This window comes from Urocitellus parryii, unplaced genomic scaffold (genome assembly GCF_045843805.1).
Source record: "Urocitellus parryii isolate mUroPar1 unplaced genomic scaffold, mUroPar1.hap1 Scaffold_156, whole genome shotgun sequence".
Classification (NCBI taxonomy): Eukaryota; Metazoa; Chordata; class Mammalia; order Rodentia; family Sciuridae; genus Urocitellus; species Urocitellus parryii.
The window spans coordinates 231,713-238,953 of record NW_027552098.1 but is presented as its reverse complement, the minus strand read 5'-3'; positions in this window follow the sequence as shown (position 1 = coordinate 238,953).

Here is a 7,241-nt window from a genome sequence, read left to right as displayed (position 1 = left end):
AGAGTTATGGCTAGATTTAAGATTAGGTTTAGGTGTAGGACTAGTGTTAGGTTTAGGATTAGGTATAGGATTACTGGTGGGGCTAATATTAGGGTTCAGATTTGGGTTAGGGTCAGGTTTAGACCTACAGTTAGTATTAGGCTCAGTATAAGTTCAGTGTTATGATTAGGATTTGGGTTATGGTTAGAGCTAGAATGAGGGCTAGGGTTAGGACTCGTGATAGTGTTAAAGTTTTGGTTAGTCTATAAATAAGTTTTAGGACTAGGGTAGCATTAGGTTTAGGGTTTGCCTTAGGGTAACAAATAGGATAAGAGCTAGGGTTAGGGCAAGGATTTGGGGCTGGCTTATGGCTACGGTTAGTGTTAGGGTTGAAGCTAGGGTTAGCACTGGATTAAGGCCAGGTTTTGGGTTAAGTTAGAGATAGTGTTAGGGCTACAGCTAATTACGAACTAGGCTTATGATTAGGGGCAATTTTGGGGTTAGTGTTATGGCTTGGTCAAGTGTTTGGGTTAGGTTAGTGTTAGTGTTATGTTTAGAGCTAGAATTCATGTTAGGGTCATGGTCAGTGTTCAGCTTAGAGTTAGCTTTATGGTTAAACCAGAATTATCACTAGGATTAGGTCTAGGCGTAGGGTTAGTGTTTGGGTTAGTTTAAGGTTTATTATAAGGGATATGGATAGGTTTTGTTGTTGTTGTTGTTTTGGTCTAGTGGTAGAGATATGGCTATATTTAGGATTAAGTTTAGGTCTAGGGCTAGTGTTAGGATTAGGTTTAGGAATAAGTTTATTTCTAGTGCTAGTGTTAGGATTCAGTATAGGGTTAGGGTCCAGTTTAGACCTATGGTTACCATTAGAGTCAGAATAAGTGTCAGGTTTGAGTTATGGTTAGAGGTAGAATAAAGGCTAGGGTTAGTACATAGTAATAGGATTAGGGTTAGGAGTAGGGTTAGCATTAGGGTTAGGGTTGGCTTAGGGGAAGTGATAGGGTTAGACCTAGGGTTAGGGCTACATTTAGGGTAGTGTTAGGGCTAGTGTTAGGATTAGGATTAGAGTTAAAGTTAGGGTTAGTTTCAGATTAGGGCTAGGTTTTGGTTAGAGTTAGGCTAGTTTTAGAGTTATGGCCAATGTTTGCAGTAGAGTTACAATTTGGGCTAGTTATGAGATTGGGATTAGGACTAGAACTAGTGTTAGGGTTAGGTTTAACGTTAGAATGATGTTTAGAGCTAGGGATAGTGTTAGGGTCAAAATTAAGGTCATGGGTAGTTTTAGGGTTAGAGTTTGGATTAGAATTAGGGCTAGGGTTAGGGCTATTTGTAGAGTTAGGTTTTGGTTTATGTTAAGCTTTAAAGTTAGGGTTATGGCTCAATTTGTTGTACGACTAGGGCTACGATTAGTGCTAGTTTTAAGATTAGTGTTAGGTTTAGGACTAGTGTTAGGGTTAAGTTTAGTCTTAGGTTTAGAGTTAGATTAAGAGTTAGGATTATATCTAGGGTTTGGTCTAGGGCTAGGGATATGGCTAGCATTAGTTCTAGGTTTATTTCAATGATTAGGTTTATGATAAAAATAGGGTTAGAAGAAGGGATAGGGCTAGGGCGAGAGTGAGGCTTTGTATTAGGGCTTGGTTTAGGTTTTAATTAGGTATAGGGCTTAATTAGGGCTAGGGATAGGGCTAGGTATGTTTATGTTTAGGCCTAGTTTTAGGTTTGGGCTTAGGTTTAGGTTTACTGTAAATGTTAGGGTTAGAGCTAGTTTTAGAGCTAGGACAAAGGTTAGAATTGTAGTTAGGGCTAGGGTTTAGTTAGAGTTATGTTTAAGAATAGGCTAGGGGCTACGATGAGGAATAGGGTTTGTGTTTTGGTTTGGGCTAGGATTAGTGTTAGGGCGAATGTCAGTTCTAGGGTTACAGTTAGGGATAGTTTTAGGGTTAGGTTTATGCTTATGTTTAGTGTAAGGGTTAGATTTAGGTAAGGGTCAAATTTAGATCTAGGGGTGTTATTAGGGTCAGAGTCATGTTTAGGGTTTTGTTTAGGTTAGGGATTAGGGTTAGTTCTCAAATTAGCATTAGGGTTTTGGTTAGGGTAATGATATGAGTAGGTTTTGTGTTCAGGTTAGATTTAGCATAATGGATAGGGTTAAGGTTAGGCATAGGGTTAGATTTGGACCTAGGGTTAGCATTAGAATTAGGGCTATTTTTAGGGTAATTGATAGGGTTAGAGCTAAGTTTTGGGCTAGGGTTATGGCTACATCTAGTATAGGGATTAGGGTGAGAGGTAGGGTCAGGGTTAGATCTAGGTATATTATTATGGAGTTAGAGTTTGGCTTCAGTTAAGTTTAGATTTAGGGCTCAAATTTGAATTAGGGTTAGGGTTAGGGTAATGATAGGTTTACGTTTAGGGTCCAGGTTAGGTTTTGGTTAATGAACAAGGTTACGGTTAGCGATAAGTTTAGGGTTAGGCTTAGGGTTACAATTAGGGTTATGGTTATGGTTAGGGTAATGGATAGGGTTAGAGCTAGTGATAAGGCTAGTGTTATGGTTAGGATTCTGGCTATAGTTAGTATAATGTTTTAGGGCTAGGTTTTGGGTAGGGTTTAGGTTTAAAACTAGGGTTAAGTCTCAAATAAGGGCTAGGTTTTGGTTTGGGTTAGGGATAGGGTTAGGGCTATAGCTAATGTGCCAATTTTAGGGTTAGGGTTAGGTGATGTTTAGAGCAAGGGTTATATTTAGGGTCAATGTCAGGGTCAGGATTAGTTTTAGTGTTATTTTTAGGACACAAATTAGGACTAAATTTAGTGTTGGGTGTAGGGTTAGGTTATGGTTTAGGTGAAGGTTATGGTTAGGGTTATGGCTCAGTTTTGTTTTAGGGCTAGAGCTAGGGCTAGGGTTAAGGCTTGATTTTTGATAAGGTCATGGTTAGAGTGATATTTAGGCTTAGGGTTAAGGTTAGATTTAGAGTTAGGGTTGATCTAAGGTTAGGGCTCGTGCTAGAGTTAGGTTTCGATCTAGAGTTAAGATAGGGCTAACTATAGAACTAGGGCTAGGGCTAGAACAAGGGTTATAGCTAGGATTAGGATTAGGATATGATTAAATTTAGGGCTAGGATTATCACTAGGCTTCGTATTAGTATTAGGCCTAGAGTTAGGATGGGGGTTAGGGTTAGGTTTAGGGTTATGGTTAGGTTTATGCTAAGGGATGGTGTTATAGGTAGGTTTATTTCTAGGGTGAGGGTTAGAATTAGGGTTAGGGCTCGGGTTATGTTTAGGGTTAGGATTAAGGCTAGGTTTAGGGCTAGGATTACGGTTAGGGCTAATTTCAGGTCTAGGGTTATGGTTAAAGATAGTTTTAGGTTAGGTTTATTGATATGGCTTGTGTAAGCGTTAGGTTTATGGTTAGGGTCAGGTTTAGAGATAATTGTATAGGGTCATGGTCACGATTAGTGTTTTGGATAAGTTAATATTTAAAGTTAGGACTTAAATTAGCATTAACGTTAGGATCAGTGTAATGATAGGGTTAGGTTTAGGTTAGGTTTCAGGTTAGATTTAGGGTAATGGATATGGTGAATATTAGTTATGGGATTAGATTTAGGCCTAGGGTTAGCATTAGGGTTAGAGTTATGGTTAGGGTAATGAATAGGGATAGAGCTAGTGTTACAGCTAGGGTTATGGTTACAAGTAGTGATAGGGTTAGTGTTAGGTTTTGGGTTAAAGCAAGGGTTAGAGCTCAGAATAGGGTGACAATTTGGCTTAAGTTAGGGCTAGGGTTAGGGTTACGGGTAATATAAGTACTAGTTTTAAGATTAGGGTTGATTTTAGTGTTAGGGGTTAGGACTAGTTCTAGTGTCAGGTTTCAGTTTAGGGTTAGGGTGATGTTTACACCTGGGGTTAGTGTTAAGGTCAGAGTCAGGGTGAGGGTTAGTTTTAGGGTTTGGCTTAAAACTCAAATTATTGCTAGGGTTAGGGCTCGTTGTAGGATTAGGGCTTTTTTATGTTAAGGATTAGGGATAAGTCTATGGCTTGGTTTTGTTTTAGAGCTAGGGTTAGTGTTATAGCTAGTTTTGGTATTAGCCTCAGGGTTAGGGCTAGGGTTAGGTTTAGGTTTAGACTTACTGTTAGGGTTATATTTAGAGTTAGTGTTAGATCTAGGGTTATGGCTAGGGATATGAATAAGGCTAGGGTTAGACCTATGGTTCGGGCTAGAATTCGGCTTCCAGTGTAGTATACGGTTGGAACTAGAGTTAGGGCTAGAGTGAGAGTTAGAGTTAGTCTTTGGGCTAGGGTTAGGGTTAGGGTTAGGGATAGGGCTAAATTAGGGCTTAGATTAGGGCTAGGGTTAGTATTATTGTTAGACCCATGTTTAGGGTTAGGGTTATAATAAAGGCTATGTTTAGGGCTAGGATAAGGACTAGGGTTTGTTCAAGGTTTAGGGCTAGGATTATGGCTATGTCTAAAGTCAAGTATAGGGTTATGGTTAAGGATAGTTTTAGGGTTAGTTTTAAGTCTAACTCTAGTGTAAGTGTTAGGTATAGGGTAATAGGTGTAGAGCAAGGGGAATTATTAATGTCAGGGTCGGTGTTGGGCTTTGGTTTATGTTTGAGTTTAGGTTTAGGGCTCGAATTAGCATTAGGGTTAGCATTAGGATAATGATAAGGTTAGGTTTAGGGTTCAGGTTAGGTTTTAGGTCATTTATTTAAAATTAGGTTAGTTTTAGTGTTACATTTAGGTTTAGTGTTAGGGATGTGTTTAAGTTTAGGGTGATATTTATAGCTAGGATTTGTGTAAAGATAAGAGCCAGGTCAGGGTTCATTTTAGGGTTAGGGATAGGACTCAAATTATTGTTAGGGTTATTTTTAGCATTCAGTTTAAGATGAGGGCAGTGTTTAGACCTAAGTTGAGTGTTAGGATATGATTCAGGGTCAGTATTAATTTTAAAGTTACTGTTAGAACTTGAATTAGGGCTAGGGATAGGTCTAGATTTTGTGTTAGATTTTTGTTTAAGTTAATGTTTAGGGTTAGGGCTATTGCTTGGTTTTGGTTTAGTCCTAGGGTTAGGTTTAGGGATAGTGTAAGTGTTAAGCTTAGGGTTAGGGTTAGGGTTAGATTTGGATTTATAGTTAGATCTAGGGTTAGGGCTGGGACTAAGGATAGGGCAAGAGATAGGGCTAGGGATAGGGTTATGGTAAAAAATATGGTTAGAAATAGGGATAGGTATAGGGTAAAATTTAGAGTGAGTCTTAGGGCTAGGGTTAGTGTTAGGGTTAGAGATAGGGTTAAATTAGTGCTAGGATTAGGGCTAGGTTTATTGTTTGGCTTAAGCCTAGAGTTAGGGTTAGGGTTAAGTTTAGGGTAAGAGATGGCATTATAGCTAGGTATAGAGGTAGGGTGAGGGTAGAATTAGGGTTAGGAATATGGTTAGGGTTAGGGTTATCATTAAAGCTATGTTTAGGGCTAGAATGAGGGCTAGGTTTTGTTTTAGGTTTAGGAGTAGGATTGGGGCTTGGGCTAATTTCAGGTCCAGAATTATGGTTAAAGATAGTTTTAGGGTTTGGATTATGGCTATGTCTATGGTAAGGGCTAGGTGTAGGATTATGTTCAAATTTTGAGCTAGGGTTTTTTTAGTATTAATGTCAGTATTAGGATTTGGGATAGGTTATGGTTTAAAATTAAGGCTCTAATTTTTGTTAGTGTTAGGGTTATGGTAATGATAGGGTTAGGTTTAGGTTCAGGTTAGGTTCAAGGTAATGATTGGGTTAATTTTAGGGATGGGTTTAGGTTCATGCCTAGGGTTAGCCTTAGGCTTATGGTTATGGTTATGGTTATGGTAATGGATAGAGTTAGAGTTTGGTTTAGGGCTAGGTTTATTTTTACGAATAGTGCTAGTGTTAGAGCTAGGATTAGGGCTAGGTTTTGGGTTAAATTAGGCATAGGGTTAGGTTTACATCTAATGTAAGTACTAGGGTGATGTTTAGGGCTAGTTTTGATGTTTTAGGGCTAGAGTTAGTTTTAGGGTTAGGATTAGGGTTAGGGTTATTTTAATAACTACTAGTGTTAGGGTCAGTGTCAGGTTCAGGGTTTGTTTAAGGGTTCAATTTACAACTCATATCAGGGCTCAGGTTAGGGTTAGGGTTTGGTTTAGTTTATGGTTTAGGGTTATAGCTATAGCTAGGTTTTGTTTTTGTTCTAGGGCTAGGGTTAGGGCTAGTTTTAGGATTAGTGTTATGTTTTGGTCTAATGTTAGAGTTTGGTTTTGTCTTTGGGTAAGGGCTCAATTTAGAGTTAGGTTTTTTCTAAGGTTTGTGCTAGGGCAAAGAATAGGGCAAGGGTTAGGACTAGGATTAGGGCTATGTTAAGGGTTATAATAAGGGATAGGGTTAGAATGAGTGAAAGATCTAATGTGAGAGTTGGAGTTAGTCTTAGGACTAGGGTTAGGGATAGTGCTAAATTATGGCTAAGATTAGGGCTAGGGTTAGTGTCAGGATTAGGCCTAGAGTTTGGTTTAGGGTTATAATTAAGGCTATGTTTAGGGCTAGGGTTTGTGTTAGGGTTAGGGCTAGAATTATGGCTAGGACTGTGTCAGGTCTAGGGTTACAGTTTGGGATAATTTTAGGGAAAGGTTTATGGTTAGGTCTATTTTAAGAATTAGGTATAGGGTAATAATCAGGTTTAGAGCTAGGGAATTCATAGTGCCAAGGTCAGTGTTAGGGCTTGGTTTAGGTTTGAGTTTAGAGTTACTGCTCAAATTAGAGTTAGGGTTAGTGTTAGGGTTAAGATAGGGTTAGGTTTAGGGTTCAGATTATGTTTCGGGTAATTTTTAGTTTTGGGATTAGTGATAGGATTAGGGTTAGTATTAGGGTTAGCACTAGGATAAGGGTTGTGTTTATGTTAATGGATAGAGTTAGAGTTAAGTTTGGGTCTAGGGTTATGATTAGGATTAGGTCTTGGGTTAGGGTTAGGGTGAGGGTTAGGATTAAGGCTAGTTTTACTTCTCAGATGATGGTTTGTGTTAGGGCTAGGGCTAATATTAAGGCTAGGGCTAATGTAAGGTCGAGGATTATGGTTAAGGTTAGTTGTAGGATTTTGTTATGAATAGATCTACTGTAAGGGTTAGGTTTAGGGTAAAGGTCAGGTTTAGAGCTAGGGGGTAATGATTAAGGATTGGTTTCGGTTAAGATTTAGGGTTAAGTCTCGAATTAGCATTAGGTTTAGGGTAATGGATATGGTTAGGTTTACGGTTCAGGTTAGGTTTCAG